The sequence below is a fragment of the Corythoichthys intestinalis genome, chromosome 1, assembly GCF_030265065.1.
Source record: "Corythoichthys intestinalis isolate RoL2023-P3 chromosome 1, ASM3026506v1, whole genome shotgun sequence".
NCBI classification, from domain to species: domain Eukaryota; kingdom Metazoa; phylum Chordata; class Actinopteri; order Syngnathiformes; family Syngnathidae; genus Corythoichthys; species Corythoichthys intestinalis.
The window spans coordinates 18,643,530-18,662,314 of NC_080395.1; the positions used below are offsets into that span (position 1 = coordinate 18,643,530).

General features: G+C 37.7%; 1 protein-coding gene across 4 annotated transcripts in view; it reads right to left on the bottom strand.

The window, feature by feature from the left end:
• Positions 1 to 18,785, bottom strand: part of ntrk3b (neurotrophic tyrosine kinase, receptor, type 3b) — a 663,222-nt gene that overhangs the window by 516,061 nt on the left and 128,376 nt on the right. Inside the window, exon 1 of one of the 4 annotated variants that reach the window (XM_057850080.1) lies at positions 394 to 539. The exons of the other annotated variants lie outside the window; for them this stretch is intronic. The gene's annotated coding sequence lies outside the window, so the exon portion shown is untranslated. Of the gene's footprint in view, positions 1 to 393; positions 540 to 18,785 lie in introns of those variants that run through there. 4 annotated transcript variants of the gene reach the window in all.

The window sequence follows — 18,785 nt, forward strand, 5'->3', positions numbered from 1 at the left end:
TCCTATGTTCTTAAGTAGTTAAAATTTAGATTTGGCATTTAGTATGTGAGGAAATGAGGGAAAATAAAAATTAGGAAATAAAGGTTGGGGTTGTTGCTGGTTTTGTTAAGTTTAGTTTGTAAATCATTGAAAAAACACAATTTTGAATGAAAATCAGCTTTTGTATGTGTTATAGAAATATCTGTGCCAAAACAGTTTTCTTTGCATTTCAGTAGTTTTAGGATGTTTGAACCGCCCCCCAAAAATGAAGATTGATAAATAAATAAATAAATAGGTACAATTTCTGGCTCCATGGCGACCTTCACGTCGGGGAGTTCTGGCAAGAAATTCTAGCCACCCCTGGCTGCATGTGTTTGGAGATTTGACTTCTAGCACTTGAGTTTCTTTCCTTACCAAGCTGCGGGCGCCGCTGAGCCACTCCACTGTCACAAAGCATTTACAGGCGGACATGCTTTCAGCTTCCCCTCATTGAAAGACCATGCACTGCCACTGACGTAGATGATGACACAACAAGAACTGACTGCATATGGATTCTTAAATACAGACATGAGGTAACGAGACAATGAGGCACAGGTGGGTGATACAAGCAGATTGGTCAACACACAAGGACCAGGCACAACAAGTGACATCAATGGGCAATCACAGCGATAAGACACACTAGGTGGAACCAAATACAAACTCTGTAAGATATTGTATCCAAAATAATTTTATATATAATAAAATATAATAAATAATTTTAATAATAAAGTCTCTTGCTGTCGTATTTCATAGCATCTTTAAGGGTTAAAGGTCTTAAGTATTTTTATTAATTACATTCATATTGTAAAAAGATACTTTTGAACAGCTGTCCACTGTAGAGACCACTGTGCCTGAAAGGGCAAATACTGTATATGGCGGAAAACACAGACAAGACTGTTTCTGCAGTTTCTGCTCTTGCAATCCTCTTTAAAATAAACTGCTGTATTTTAAGCCAAAATAACTGCTGTGTTTGATAGAACACTATGTCTATATGCTGCCATAGCAGATTCATGGTGCATTTATCCCCTGAACTATTTTTAATTTGTCGGTTTTACCCTGGAAACCCCCATTTACAGACATCGCGCAAACGCTTTTGTTTCAACCCAGCCATAACACGAAGGTAATTAATTATATTTATTATTCAAAATGTCTGTCATTTTTAGCTGAAAATGATTAATTGATGTCTAATATTTTGTTTAAAAAAACGATTTAAAAAAGTTTTTCACTCGCATATTTTAAACTTTTAAACAAATTACCATATTGGCCCGAATATAAGACAGCCCTGATTATAAGACAAAGTTTGAAAAAAGACTATTTGAACACCAAATCTTTTTTTTACAGAAAATAATTACAGTACATCCGAAACAAATGATTATAACAATATATTTGAGAGAAAAAGCATGTTATTTTGCCTCATTCAAATCATAATATCTGAATATTTAAATATGTAAACTAAAGTGCAATCACATTCGTAAATGAATGGCTTCTGGTTTTTGAAATGTAAATAAACCAATCTAATGTGATAAAACAACAACATTTCAATAACTGCATTAACCATCAAAGTGAAGTCTAACTGTAACTGCAGTCTTGAAACAAATGTGAATAAAGAAAAACATTGCAATAAAATAATGCAAACTGGTTAAACTTGAGAGTAGCTGAGATCTGTCATGAGAGAACATCGCTTCAATGATATTTTGCGCCATCTAGCGTCATGAATGGGTATGTCTAGACCGTGAATAAAAGACGACCCCCTCTTTTTCAGTCTTATTTCAATGCAAAAAACATCGTCTTATATTCGGGCCAATACGATATGTCACAATGAAAAAAATGGTGTCTGTAAAAAAGTCACGAATATCTACCTCATAACTATCGCTTAATTGTATTTTTTTTGTTACTGTCGCATTTTGTCCGATATGTTAGATGATAAATAATCGATCCAAACAAAGAAACTTTTGGGGAAAAAAAACTTTCAAAAAGATAAATATATTAAAAAGGACATCTCGACCACTCCTTCATGTCTGCAATTTCTGCATCGCGACCCTTGTTATATTACCATGTTTCACTCATAAAATCCCCCAAAAATCCGGCTGTGGCCATTCACAGCTGTGTCTTGACACTCAGTGATACATGCTACATGGAGTTTTTGGATCGAAACAAGGTAAGTATGTGATAATATCTCGTTAAAGTCATGGCATCTGTAATTCTGCTCTCGCTTGCTCTCACCTCAGGCTAGGGTTTTGCTGTTTAAAAAACATTGTGTTCAAAAAATGCCCTCCTGTTCAACATTTTTCTACCCCCAGAAAATTTTGTTTTTAAACTTTCCAATGATGTATCACACATGAATATAGGACAGTTTTGAAATCTGACCAAACTGGGGTTCTCAGAGCGGAACTTCAAGTCACCTGAGTGTTTTCCGCCATATATAACGTGCTTTTTTCTTGTGACAGTTACTGGAACTAATAAACCTTTTTGGGTGGGTGTTAATTACTTGTGGAGTAGCAGGACATTTATGTAGGTACAGTATGTACTTTTTTTCAACAAGAGTCTAGAGAGGACAGAATGAACAGAAGTCACATTTGGCATCTGTGTGACTCCCCTGCACTGCATTGTGTGATACGGTACACTGTCATTTGGCAATCCTTCAGTTGAATCCAATTCCGCTACGGCCAAGCACCATTACTGGCAGATAGTGTGGCTTCATCATCAGAGAGGGTGACATCGGGACACATCCTTGACATTTGAAAGTAAATATAAAATCAATTTCTCCAACCAACATAAAGCAGTTCCAATGCATCTCAGTAACACGTAGAACGCGTTCAAAAAAAAAAAAGCCTGAGGATTAAGAATTATGGCATATTTTTACACACGTCTTGACATGCTGGAATCGAACTTTTCTAGGGGCAAATCTGTCTTATGTGGTAAGCCAGCCCTCATCATGCTTCATATATTTCTATGGCTTTTGTTAGACTGACAACCAGTGGGTTGGAACTCGCTATTCGGCGGATGCTCGCAGCGGGCAACTCCACTCAACTTTATTTCTGGAGTACTTTAACAACTGTAGCCGTGCATAATGAATTAAGACATGAATTAAAAATTATTCAATTAAGCAACACTAAATAAAATATTAACAATTGAGTGCCCATAACAACAAAAGCAGTGGAAAAAAAAATATAAGTAGCACGACAGTATAAGTCGCAGTTTGGGGGGAAATTTATTTCATAAAATCCAACACCAGTCGTCAGTCTCTTACAAGTTCCTCGATAAATCCAAACTTTCTTTCTGCTGCTCACCATTTTCGACTGCATATTTCACTACTTGCAGCTCGTAATCTGAAGAATCTGATTTTCTTTTCAGTGCCATTTTGTTCAGCCCTTCTCAGTTGTTTTTATAAGTTACCACCAATGTTAAAACACAGGCCTTTACCACCCTCTCGGGGTTTAGTGTGAAAAATAACAAGTGAAATGATATAATAATGTGTTGATAATTTTACACATACTTCGCTCAAGAGTATAAATCGCACCCCCAGACAAACTGCAGTGGTATGAAAAAGTATCTGAACCTTTTGGAATTCCTCACATTTCTGCATAAAATCACCATCAAATGTGATCTGATCTTTGTCAAACTCACACAGATGAAAAAATAGCGTCTGCATTAACTAAAACCATCCAAACATTTATAGATTTTCATATTTTTATGGTGATAGTTTGCAAACAATGACAGACAGAGGAAAAATAAGTAAGTGAACCATCACATTTAATTTTTTGTGGGCCCCACTTTGGGAGCAATAACTTCAAACAGAAGCTTCCTATAGCTGCAGATCAGTCTGGCACATCGTTCAGGACTAATCTTGGCCCATTCTTCTCTACAAAACTGCTGTAGTTCAGTCAGATTCCTGAGATGTCTGGCATGAATCGCTGTCTTTAGGTCATGCCACAGCATCTCAATGGAGTTCATGTCTGGATTTTGACTTGGAACGTGTATTTTGTTCTTCTGAAACCATTCTGAAGTTGATTTACTTCTGTGTTTTGGATCACTGTCTTGTTGCAGCATCCATACTCTTTTTTAGCTTCAACTGTCTGATGGACAGCCTTAGGTTTTCCTGCAAAACATCCTGATAAACTTTTGATTTCATTCTTCGATTAATGATTGCAAGTTTAACTGCCCAGATAGTCACTCTGGACAATGTGAGTGTAGCCTCCAGCACCACAGTTAAAAACCTAGGAGTTCTATTTGACCAAGACTTGTCATTTAAAGCTCATATAAAACAAACCTGCAGAACGGCCTTTTTTCACATGCGAAACATAGACAAAATTAGAAATATTTTATGTAAAAACGATGCAGAAAAATTAATTCATGCGTTCGTTACATCTAGATTGGATTACTGTAACTCCCTACTTGCAGCTTGTCCTAAAAGTTCTCTAAAAGGTCTTCAGCTAGTCCAGAATGCAGCAGCAAGACTTTTAACAGGAACTAATAGAAGATCACCCCTGTGCTCCAGGCCCTTCACTGGCTTCCAGTCGAGTTTAGAATTAAATCTAAAATCCTCCTTCTTACAATTAAGACCATTAATGGGTTGGGGCCATCTTATCTCACCGATGCTCTGGTTCCATACCGCCCTAACAGAACACTCTGTTCTCAGAATGAAGGGCTACTGGTAGTTCCCAGGGTTTCTAAAAGTACAGTCGGAGCTAGAGCCTTTAGCCACTAAATTCCTGTTTTATGGAATCAGCTTCCAGGTAGTATTAAAGAAGCCGAGACAGTCTGTACGTTTAAGATTAAACTTAAAACGTTCCTATTCGACAAAGCTTATGGTAAGGCTAGTTGAAATCGGACTAGACTCACAGTTTAGTCTAAGCTGCACTATAAGCTATAATGCTGGGCGAAGTACAGCCACTGAGTCCTATATCCCTTTTCTTACTCTACCTACCACTTGTCTTACTTTATTTCTATTTTCTAATTGAAATATCTAGTTGACTAGTCTCTTCATCACTAGTCAACCGGTGTCCCCTTTCCCCCCTCTGGGGAGGGGCTATTTTTCAGCTGCAGCCTCCTGACTATCCGGACCCCAGGCTGGATGGACGTCCTCGTTACCCCCCCATCTGGCTAGATGGACCTCTTCTTGTTCCCTTACTCTACTGCATCTTTACAAACTGTAACTCCACCTGCTAATTCCCATTAGCAGTCCTGGTGCATCCTGTCTATCCGTCCTGGGAGTGGATCTCTCCTGATTGTGGTACTCCCCAAGGTTTCTCATTTTCTCCCAAAGAGTTTTTGGAGTTTTTCCTTGCCGACATGGAGGGTCTAAGGATGGGGGATGCCCAGGACTTAAACTTGATTTATTTCATCTTTATTTATTTTATCTGCTGTTTCTGACTGTGTATCATATTGCCTCTGCAAAGTCCTTTTAGACAACCTTGTTTTGATATAGGGCTATACAAATAAAATTGAATTGAATTGAAAGTTCTCCAGCCCATGAGGCAGCAAAACAGCCCCAAATATTGATGCTCCCTCCACCATGCTTCATGGTGGGGATGAGGTGTTGATGTTGGTGAGCTGTTCCATTTTTATGAAAAAAAAAAAAAAAACCTACGACGTATAGTCAGAAAAAACATGAAAACATATTGCTTCAATCCGTCTTTTGATCTCGATCAAGATTGTGATTACAGGTCACAAAGGCAATTATTGTCATAGCACAACAAGACGCTAATACTAATCATCATCATAGCACTTTGGTCAAATGGTTTGCAACACTACGCTAAGAAGCTAAGAAATAATGTGTTGCTTGATTTCACTCTTCATTGTTGAAGAGGCACACAAGAGAAAATTATACGTGCAAAAACCTTTTAAAGTCAATTTTTTAATAACGTCCCATTAACGGTTCTTTTATCATATCCCCCACAAGGCTGCATTTGTCTTTGTTTACCGCAAAAGGGATATGGCGGGAATATTCCAGACGCACACATTAGCACAGACCTGAAACTCTTTGGCTTGCGACAGAGAGAGAGGTGAGCACCAAGTTTAGACTTTTAATTGCTAATTTTGCATTAGGGAGCCTCAAATGGCATTAAAGCACCAGTGTGACATGAGGTTAACCTAATTCATTAACACACGCGTACATATGCACGCACACTCACATGCTAGAATTCAATAGCAATGTTTATAATTGTGATTAAGCATCATAAGGTATTTCAATTACATTTTCTCCTTTTTCTTCCACATTGTATCACTTAAAAAACCAAAACAAATCCTAATAGATATCTTCAAGGATATCATCTTTGTATCGAATCACAATGCACATATCGCGATATGTATCAAATTTAAAATCAGAATAAAAATTCCTAACCCGCATGTATAATTTAAGCAGTATATAGTATAGTGTAAATATTGCCATGGCTTTATCTATTATCATGGTTTGCAGAACCACAGGCCTGGGCAATTCTTAGAGAGTTGAAATACATTATCAGTGAAGACCACTTACTATAATGGCTCACACACAGCAAACTATATTAACAAGCACATTGTTTATGAATGAATCTCCAAATTACTTAAAATTGTGGCTGTAGGAAAAAAAAAAAAATCGGTTGCTAGTATTTAGTCAACCACCAATTGTGCAAGTTCTCCTACTTGAAAAGATTAGAGAGAGGCCTGCAATTGTCAACATGGGTAAACCTCAACCATGAGTGACAGAATGTGGAAAAAAAAAACAGAAAATCAATTTTTTTTTAAAGAATTCATTTCCAAATTAGAGTGGAAAATAAGTATTTGGTCACCTAAAAACAAGCAAGATATCTGGCTGTCAAAGAGGTCGAACTTCTTCTAACGAGGTCTAACGAGGCTCCACTCATTACCTGTATTAAAGGCACCTGTTTTAACTCATTATCGGTATAAAAGACACCTCTCCACAAGCTCAGTCAGTCACACTCCAAACTCCACTATGGCCAACACCAAAGAGCTGTCGAAGGACACCAGAGACAAAATTGGAGACCTGCACCAGGCTGGGAAGACTGAATCTGCAATAGGTAAAACGCTTGGTGTAAAGAAATCAACTGTGGGAGCAATTATTAGAAAATGGAAGACATACAAGACCACTGATAATCTCCCTCGATCTGGGGCTCCATGCAAGATCTCACCCCGTGGCGTCCTGCATGACCTACAGAGAGCTGGGACCACAGTTACCAAGGCTACTATCAGTAACACAATGCGCCGCCAGGGACTGAAATCCTGCGCTGCCAGACGTGTCCCCCTGCTGAAGCCAGTACACGTCAAGGACCGTCTGCGGTTTGCTATAGAGCATTTGGATGATTCAGAAGAGGACTGGGAGAATGTGTTATGGTCAGATGAAACCAAAATAGAACTTTTTGGTAGAAACACAGATTCTCGTGTTTGGAGGAGAAAGAATACTGAATTGCATCCCAAGAACACCATGTCCACTGTGAAGCATGGGGGTGGAAACATCATGCTTTGGGGCTGTTTTTCTGCAAAGGGACCAGGATGACTGATCTGTGTAAAGGAAAGAATGAATGGGGCCATGTATTGGGAGATTTTGAGTGAAAATCTCCTTCCATCAGCAAGGGCATTGAAGATGAGATGTGGCTGAGTCTTTCAGCATGACAGTGATCCCAAACACACAGCCAGGGCAACAAAGGAGTGGCTTCGTAAGAAGCATTTCAAGGTCATGGAGTGGCCAAGCCAGTCTCCAGATCTCTACCCCATAGAAAATCTGCGGAGGGTGTTGAAAGTCCGTGTTGTGTAACGACAGCCCCATAACATCACTTCTTTAGAGGAGATCTGCATGGAGGAATGGGCCAAAATACCAGCAACAATGTGTGAAAAGCTCGTGAAAAGTTACAGAAAACATTTGGCCTCCGTTATTGCCAACAAAGGGTACATAACAAAGTATTGAGATGAACTTTTGGTATTGACCAAATACTTATTTTCCACCATGATTTGCAAATAAATTCTTTAAAAATCAAAAAATTTGATTTTCTGGGGTTTTTCCCCACATTCTGTCTCTCATGGTTGAGGTTTACCCATGTTGACAATTACAGGCCTTTCTAATGTTTTCAAGTGGGAGAACTTGCACAATTAGTGGTTGACTAAATACCTATTTGCCCCACTGTATATACAGTGAGGAGCAGAAGTATTTGCACCCTTTGTGATGTGTCAAGTTCACCTACTTAGAAAATAGGTAGAGGTCTGAAATTTCAATCATAGATGCATTTCCACTCTTAAATACATAACCTAAAAAAAAAAAAATCCAGAAATCACATTGTATGATTTTTTTCAAAATAATCTATCTGTAATTTTCTGGGGTTCGAAGTATTTGTACCCATGAGAATCAGCAAAAATTATGACACTCAAAGAGTTGTCAGTCTACCTTAAAAAAAGTCCACCTTTACCCCATGAAAAACCACCCACCCACAACCTGTTTGAGCTAAATATTGTCACCTGTGCACCCACAGTCAGTCATAATCCAACTGCTACCATGGGCAAGACCAGTGAGCGGAAAACAATCAAGTGACTTGAAGTTCCGTTATGAGACCCCCAATTTGGCCAAATTTCAAAAGTGTCCGATATGCATGTGTGATAGATCATTGGAAAGCTTAAAATCTCAATTTTTGGGGGGAAGAAAAATTTTGAACAGGAGGGCATTTTTTAAAAAAATAATTTTTTAAAAACCCTATCTGGAGGTGAGAGCACGCGAAAGCAGAATTACAGACGCCATGACTTTAACAAGCTATGATCGCGTACTTACCTTGTTTCGATCCAAAAACTCCAGGTAGCATGTATTACCAAATGTCAAGACACAGCTGTGAATGGCCACAGCTGGATTTTTTTTGTGTATTTTAGGGGTGAAACATGGTCATATAACAAGGGTCACGATGCAGAAATCGCAGACAACAAGGAGTGCTCGAGATTTTCTTTTTCATATATTTACCCTTTTAAAAGTGTTTTTTTTTCTTCATTTTACTTTGTTTGAATAGATTATTTATCATCTAACATATCAGAGAAAATGCGACAGTCAAAAAAAAAATAATAAAAAAAAAAACACAATTAAGCGATAGTTATGAGGTAGATATCCGTGACTTTTTTACAGACGCCATTTTTTTCATTGAGAAATAATTTGTTTGAAAGTTTAAAATATGTGAGTTTTTTTTTTTTTAAACGAAATATGAGACATCAATTATTGATTGAAAGCTAAAAACGACAGACATTTTGAATAATAAATATAATTAAGTACCGCCGTTTTATGGCTGGGTTGAAACAAAAGCGGTTGCGCGACGTCTGTAAATGGGGGTTTTCAGGGTAAAACGGACTAATTAAAAATAGTTCGGGGGCTTAATGCGCCATGAGTCTGCTATGGCAGCATAAAGAAATATAGAAATATTGTTCTCTCAAACGCAACAGTTGTTTTTGCTTAAAATACAGCAGTTTCTTTTAAAGAGGAGTGCAAGAGCAGAAACTGCTTTTCCAGTCTTGTTTGTAAATATATATATATATATATATATATATATATTAGGGCTGTCAAAATTATCGCGTTAACGGGCGGTAATTAATTTTTTAAATTAATCACATTAAAATATTTGACGCAATTAATGCACATGCCCCGCTCAGACAAATTTAAATGACAGTAAAGTGAAATGCCCACATGTTAATTGTGTTTTATGGAGTTTTGCCGCCCTTTGCTGGTGCTTGGGTGCGACTGATTTTATAGGCTTCAGCACCCATGAGCATTGTGTAAGTAATTATTGACATCAACAATGGCGGACTACTATTCTATTTTTTGATTGAAATGTTTACAAATTTTATTAAAACGAAAACATTAAGAGGGGTTTTAATATAAAATTTCTATAACTTGTACTAACATTTATCTTTTAAGAACTTCAAGTCTTTCTATCCATGGATCGCTTTAACAGAATGTTAATGTTAATGCCATCTTGTTGTCTAATACAGTACTTATGTACCGTATGTTGAATGTATATATCCGTCTTGTGTCTTATCTTTCCATTCCAACAATAATTTACAGAAAAATATGACATTTTTTATAGATGATTTGAATTGCGATTAATTGCGATTAATTGCGATTGATTACGAGTCATTAATTTTTAAGCTGTAATTAACTCGATTAAAAATTTTAATCATTTGACAGCCCTAATATATATATATATATATATATATATATATATATAAATATATATATATATATATATATATATATATATATATATATATATATATATATATACAGGGGTGCACATAAGTGGTCCGCATGCGAGCATGCGTACCGGACGTAGACAAACGCGCTGGCCCTCAACGACTTCCATACGCTTTTGCGTACCGATGGCTGACCACCGTATTTGCGGCGGACACGAGAAAATAACTTCTCAAAATGTCAAAGAGGCAGGCCACACTGAGTAATTACTTCCGTGTTCCCCCACCCCCGTCAAAAGACAGACAGACGACAGAGACGTCACCGGAGCTACCGAAAAAAAGGACTTTTGCTGAAAAGTAGGAGGTACCATGCCTAGAAGCAAATGATGCTCGCACGGAAATGCGGTACAAAATGTGCTGTGAGAATCCCAATGTCGCCGATAAGAGCAACGCATTTTATGTAGGGTCAAAGAATTTCAGCCATCCAAACACGAAAAAAACAGAGAGGATGTGGCAATTAAGCAAACTATCGATGTCAAACAGGACCCCGCTCGCCCTATGGACAAGTGGCGGAATAAAGGTAATGAACAGCGACATGCACTGACAAACGTGTTTTTGCTCGCATTTTACAAAGCTAAACATGCACGTTCAATAAGGTCCTATGAGGAGGACATCCCACTTTTAAAAAGGGTTGGAGTTAATGTGGGAGCCGCATAATGCCCTTTATTTTGAATTGGTGCTTTTTATTTCTTTACATTTCACTTCAAAGTAATGGCAATTTTGTTGTGCCAGTTGATGTTAATCAAGCATTAATTGTTAATATAATTAATTAAAGTTAATTGGCTCTAAGTAAAGCTTGTCATAAATTTATCGCATCAGGCGGGTCGGCTCTCAAGCTCAATGAGGACCAAGTCACATCTCCAGGTCCTCCTCTGAGAACCTGGGCAAAAAAATTATGTGCACCCCTGTATATATATATATATATATCAGTGCCTTGCAAAAGTATTCGGCCCCCTCGAATCTTGCAACCTTTCGCCACATTTCATGCTTCAAACATAAAGATATGAAATTTAATTTTTTTGTCAAGAATCAACATCAAGTGGGACACAATCGTGAAGTGGAACAACATTTATTGGATAATTTAAACTTTTTTAACAAATAAAAAACTGAAAAGTGGGGCGTGCAATATTATTCGGCCCCCTTGCGTTAATACTTTGTAGCGCCACCTTTTGCTCCAATTACAGCTGGAAGTCGCTTGGGGTATGTTTCTATCAGTTTTGCACATCGAGAGACTGACGTTCTTGCCCATTCTTCCTTGCAAAACAGCTCGAGCTCAGTGAGGTTGGATGGAGAGTGTTTGTGAACAGCAGTCTTCAGCTCTTTCCACAGATTCTCGATTGGATTCAGGTCTGGACTTTGACTTGGCCATTCTAACACCTGGATACGTTTATTTTTGAACCATTCCATTGTAGATTTGGTTTTATGTTTTGGATCATTGTCCTGTTGGAAGATAAATCTCCGTCCCAGTCTCAGGTCTTGTGCAGATACCAACAGGTTTTCTTCCAGAATGTTCCTGTATTTGGCTGCATCCATCTTCCCGTCAATTTTAACCATCTTCCCTGTCCCTGCTGAAGAAAAGCAGGCCCCAACCATGATGCTGCCACCACCATGTTTGACAGTGGGGATGGTGTGTTCAGGGTGATGAGCTGTGTTGCTTTTATGCCAAACATATCGTTTTGCATTGTGGCCAAAAAGTTCAATTTTGGTTTCATCTGACCAGAGCACCTTCTTCCACATGTTTGGTGTGTCTCCCAGGTGGCTTGTGGGAAACTTTAAACGAGACTTTTTATGGATATCTTTGAGAAATTGCTTTCTTCCTGCCACTCTTCCACAAAGGCCAGATTTGTGCAGATTGTTGTCCTATGGACAGACTCTCCTACCTCAGCTGTAGATCTCTGCAGTTCATCCAGAGTGATCATGGGCCTCTTGGCTGCATCTCTGATCAGTTTTCTCCTTGTTTGAGAAGAAAGTTTGGAAGGACGGCCGGGTCTTGGTAGATTTGCAGTGGTCTGATGCTCCTTCCATTTCAATATGATGGCTTGCACAGTGCTCCTTGAGATGTTTAAAGCTTGGGAAATCTTTTTGTATCCAAATCCGGCTTTAAACTTCTCCACAACAGTATCTCGGACCTGCCTGGTGTGTTCCTTGGTTTTCATAATGCTCTCTGCACTTTAAACAGAACCCTGAGACTATCACAGAGCAGGTGCATTTATACGGAGACGTGATTACACACAGGTGGATTCTATTTATCATCATCGGTCATTTAGGACAACATTGGATCATTCAAAGATCCTCACTGAACTTCTGGAGTGAGTTTGCTGCACTGAAAGTAAAGGGGCCGAATAATAAAATTATCCAATAAATTTTGTTCCACTTCACGATTGTGTCCCACTTGTTGTTGATTCTTGACAAAAAATTAAAATTTTATATCTTTATGTTTGAAGCCTGAAATGTGGCGAAAGGTTGCAAGGTTCAAGGGGGCCGAATACTTTTGCAAGGCACTGTATATATGTGTGTGTGTGTGTGTGTGTGTGAAAACCCTAGTGAAGAACTACAGAAAGTGTCTGACCTCTGTAATTGCAAACAAAGACTTCCGCACAAAATATTAGCACTTACTTTCTCAGGGGTACAAATACATATGAACCCCATTAAATTACATATTGATAAATCATACAATGTGAGTTTCGGATTTTTTTTTTTAAGATTATGTCTCTATGAGTGGAAATGCATCTATAATTGAAATTTCAGACCTCTACCTATTGTCTAAGTGGGTGAACTTGCAAAATCCCAAGGGGTGCAAATACTTCTGCTCCTCACTGTATTATATGCAATGATAATATGTGGAAATGGACAAAGGGATTAGCTTCCTTACATACGTATATGGCATTTAGTGACGGCAAGTTGGTCATTAATGTGATTCCCCTGTGCAAAAAAGCCTCCACTTAGTCACATGCTGCTTTTGTTACCATGGCAACATTCCGATGGTCTGCACAGCGATGAGCAACACTGTGTTCCTTCTCGAGACCAGATATTAAATACATACTCGTGTAACTCTAATGTGATCTTCAAGGGGCTAACACTGTCACATCTCACTGGCCGGAACATTACAAGCACTGTCCAAAGTCTCGCAAGAAATAATTATCAGGATGTTTTATTTAAAATTTTATTGGTTTATCGATATTTGTTTGATAGTATATTTTATGTTTAAGTAGAATCCATAGATGGATTTTTTTTTTTTTTTTTTTTTATTGTAATGAATGTTTACTTATTTTGTTGTTAATTTACTGTATGTGTTTTATTGAGAAGTTAATGGCGGCACAGTAGTAGAGTGGTTGGCATGTCCACTTCACAGTTCTGACAACAAAGGTTCAATCCCAGGCTCCAGTCTTCCTGTGTGGAGTTTGCATGTTCTCCCACGTACAGAAAATATGCATGATGGGCTGATTGAACAGTCTAAATTCGCCATAAGTGTGATTGTAAGTGTGAATGGTTGTTTGTCTGTATGCGCAATGTGATTGGCTGGCAACCAGTTGAGGGTGAACCCCACCTCCAGCCCAAAGTTAGCTAAGATAGGCTCCAGCACACCGTCATAAGGGATACAGAAGATGAATGAATGAGTTAGCTAATTATATACGGTGTTTGTATTATAATGTTTGGACTATACTATACAGTAGATTAGTTGTTTTTGGAAGCCCTTTTAATTTTTCATTTTACTCAGTCTTCTGGACGATAATACTTACTTAGTCATATTTTAGTCATCTCAAAATGTGTCTTCGTCCAGTTTTTGTTGACGAAAACTGAAGACTAATTTCGTCTAGTTTTACTCAGCGTTTACTTAAAATGCTCTCGTCTGTATATTACTCCAAAAGTAAAGGTTTCCAACTACTTCGAATGAACATTGGCAGGCAAGCACGTGTTGTAGCGTCTACAAGGAAAACGCCAACTTGGTGATATTACACACTCAGCAGGAAAACAGTATAAAAAACAGTAAATAAGTCAGAGAGTTTAAGACGACACTTGCCATTAGCATTAGCCTAATGCTAACGCAAATGCTATGCTAATGCTACAAGTTACATTTAGTGTGTAATGATCACTCAGCACAGACCTTTAAAGACTCCAGTAACATTGCATATTCTCTCCCGTAAAGATAAGAAAACAAATCATACCGTGTGTGCAAGCGTGGAGACTGGAGAGCAGCAGCATGTAAAATGAGTGACGCAACCAGACACCAGACAAGTTAACTACACTTAAAATGTCACACATTGTGAACATGTGATGGACAGTATGGCGCATTGTCGTCTCGTCAGACGAAAACTGGGATTCGTTTAGTTATGTTTTAGTCACCCAGAACACGTTTTTAACATGTTATTGTCTCGTCATCGTCATGAAAAAATTGTTTATTGACAAAATATATTCGTTATAGTCATCCTTGACGAAAACAACACTGTCTAAGTCACACTTTTTTTCATAGATTGGCCAGGGGTGCGACTTATACTCTGGAGTGATTTATGTGTGAAATTATTAACACATTATTATATCATTTCACATGTTATTTTGGTGTTTTGGAGTGACACTGATGGTTTGGTATACTTGTTAGCATGTTCTTTATGCAATAGTTATCTGAATAACTCTTGATAGCTATGTCACGTTAACATACCGGTCGCGTTCTCAGTTCGTTCTTTATGCATCATGCTACATTAGCAAACCGTACACTTATTCACCCAGTTGTTCTCTATTATATTTTTACTTTAAAGCGCATGTGACACGAAAAAGCATGTTTATTTCATAATAAACGCGGTATTTTATGCCCCTGAATGATATGGGCCGCTTGGATGTATCTGGAAGCGATCGCTATTTTTATTTAGTTTTTTGAATCCCGCGCCATGAAAATGAGTGACTTCCGGCTTCGATCTTGCATTGAGGAGGAGGGCGCTGTGACGTGTACGGTAGAAGACGTCCCCTTCACTAAACAGCTGTACTGTTGTGTATGAGGACGAAGGATTCAGCTGATTTTGCGGATTAATACGTTTATTTTTCGCATCACACCAGCCAAACAGCTGTAGAAAAATCATTCTGTATGAGAGAGAGGCGTATGCGCCTTTTTGGAGTTTCAAAAGGTTCCCATCCACCGTGGATATTTACTGTGGGACCATTGGACTTACAAGGAAGTGAGTAAACATTTTGTTTTGTATTATGTCAAATACGAATACAGCGATTACAAAGTAAACACTACAAACTTCCTTTAAATGAAGGACTACTTACGTTTGATCATTGTTAGGCATGTAAAAAGCTCTCCTAATGCTCATTAGCAGCAGCACGTTAGCTGCACAACAACTCCAGCCACCCTCCTCCGGGGAACGAACTGTAAATTGCTCTCCGCCGGGCGGTTTGCCGATCCGCAAAGACAATCGACAACCGGGTCGTCATGTCAAATAATCCAGGCTAGTTATGTGTGATTTTCCGCTTCGAAGACTTTGAAACATCACTCGGTTCGGGTTAGCATGTCGGCTAGCTGTCACGCCTTCTGGTTTGTTGACATTCTCCGAAGCCGGGGAAGGGAAATGACATATGTCCAATTTAGGTGTCATAAAATATCGTTCGGGAGGTGCGACAGTAAAGGTGAAGTCGACAGTTTTGACCATTATGGAGTAATTTTGCCATGTCGTCCTGAATAAATGCATTTTTATTATTTCATATTCCATTCAGCACAAGACTGTTATTTGTCATGACCATGCCATTTATTTAGCAATTGGGGAAAATACTTGGATAAAAAGAATATCCTGTAAAAATATTGAAGTAAAGCGACAGAAACAATGATATTTTGCTGCTCTCTTCTTCGCGTTTTCCTCGTTGTGAATAGTTCCCCCTCGACGGGCTGACTGGTCCTTCTCAAGCCATTTATATATCTATTGGGGCAAAATACTTGGATAAAAAGAATATCCTGTAAAAATATTGGAGTAGAGAGACTGAAACAATGACATTTTGCGGCTCTCTTCGTCGCGTTTTCCTCGTTCTGAATAATTCCCCCTCCATGGGCTGAATAGTAAAACTGATGAGCCCAGTCTACCGCTGACGTCATCCACCTGTTGGGGACGCTAAAGCCCTATAATGGTAGGCGTGGCTAACCGGCAGATTAAAAGACTAATTTCTCGTCATCTGTGCTTTGCTAAATTGTTGTACATAGTGGAATCGTCTCAAAATATGATTCTAATTCACATAATAATGCCATTTAAGACTTTTTTTCGTATGTCGTATGCTCTTTAAATTGCCTTTCAAGATGACATAAATGTTCTATGTGTCACAGTTTATCAAATTCCCCCCAAAAATGTTAATTATACCCCGGTGCGATATATATGTTTTTTTCCTCTTCATTGCGCATTTTTGGGCTGGTGTGACTTATACCCAGGTGCGACTTATAGTCCAAAACCTACGGTATTAAAAAACGAACAAGCATTTATATATATGGCGGAAAACACAGACAAGACTGAAAAAGCAGTTTCTGCTCTTGCACTCCTCTTTAACAGAAACTGATGTATTTTAAGCCAAAATAAATGTTGTGTTCGATAGAACAATATGTCTATATGCTGCCATAGCAGATTCATGGCACACTAAGCCTCCAAACTGTTTTTAACTTGTCCGTTTTACCCTGGAAACCCCCGTTTACAGACGTCACGTAACTGCTTTTGTTTCGACCAAGCCAGAAAAAAAAGGTAAGTAATTAATATTTATTATTCAAAATGTCTGTCGTTTGTAACGTAGAATCATTGACATCTAATATTTAGTTTAAAAAAAAAAAAAAAAAAAAAAAAAAACGACTTTAAAAAATTATTCACTAGCATATTTTAAACTAACAAATTATGTCACAATGAAAAATTTGGCATCTGTAAATAAGTCACGGATATTTACCTCATAACTATCGCTTAATTGTTTTTTTGTTTTGTTTTTTTGTTACTGTCGCATTTCCCCCGACATGTTAGATGATAAATAATGGACCCAAACAAAGAAAAATTCCAAAATAACATTTAAAAGGGTAAATATATGAAAAAGAAAATCTCGACCACTCGTTGTTGTCTGCGATTCCTGCTTCGCGGCCCTTATTATATCACCATGTTTCACACATAAAATCCCCCAAAAATCCGGCTGTGGCCATTCACAGCTGTGTCTTGACACTCGGTGATACATGCTACATGGAGTTTTTGGATCAAAACAAGGTAAGTACACGATAATATCTCGTTAAAATTGTGGCGTCTTTAGTTCTGCTCTCGAGTGCTCTCGCCTCCAGTTAGGGTTTTGCTGTTTAATATTTTTATCTTTTTAAATGCCCTCCTGTTCATAAATGTTCTTCCCCCAGAAAATTGAGATTTTAAGCTTTCCAATGATGTATCACACATGCATAAAAGACAATTTTGAAAATTGGCCAAATTGGGGGTCTCAGAGCGGAACTTCCAATCACCTTAGTGTTTTCCACACATGTGAATATTTGGATCTTAACTGTGTACAAAGACAAGAAATTTCTCATATCTTGTTTATACAGTACCTTATGTAGTTAATATGTTGTTTCAAATCATAGTTTGCTGATAATTTAATGTTTGTTCTACCAAACTAAGCTATTATTAATAGTATCATCATCATTAGTAGTACTTGCTTGTCATTTACGCACAGATACAGGGTGGTCAAATTATTTATTCCTAACATTTTAATCATGTATACTCAATGATTTAAATAATTTACTTTTTAGGGCTGTCAAAATTATCGTGTTAACGGGCGGTAATTAATTTTTTAAATTAATCACGTTAAAATATTTGACTCATTTAACGCACATGCCCCACTCAAACAGATTAAAATGACAACCAAGTGTCATTTCCACTTTTTACTTGTGTTTTTTGTTTTTTTGTCGGCCTTTGCTGGCGCTTGGGTGCGACTGATTTCATGGGTTTCAGCACCATAATTATTATTGACATCAACAATGGGGAGCTACTACAGGTAGTTTATTTTTTGATTGAAAATTTATTAAAACGAAAAAATTAAGAGGGGTTTTATATAAAATTTCTATAACTTGTGCTAACATTTATCTTTTAAGAACTACAAGTCTTTCTATTCATGGATCCGTTTAACAGAATGTTTATGTTAACGCCATCTTGTTGATTTATTGTTATAATAAACAAATACAGTACTTATGTACAGTATGTTGAATGTATATATCCGTCTTGTGTCTTATCTTTCCATTCCAACAATAATTTACAGAAAAATATGGCATATTTTATAGATGGTATGAATTGCGATTGATTACGATTAATTAATTTTTAAGCTGTGATTAACTCGATTAAAAATTGTAATCGTTTGACAGCCCTATATTAAACATATCTTATACAGTACGTTATGTAGTTAATTTGTTGTTTTAATTCATAGTGTGCGTTTATTTGTATGTTTGTTTTACAAAACTAAGCTAGTATTAATAGTATCATCATCATTAGTAGTACTTGCTTGTAATATATGCACGGAAACAGGGTGGTCAAATTATTTATTCCTAATATTTTAATCATGTATACACAATG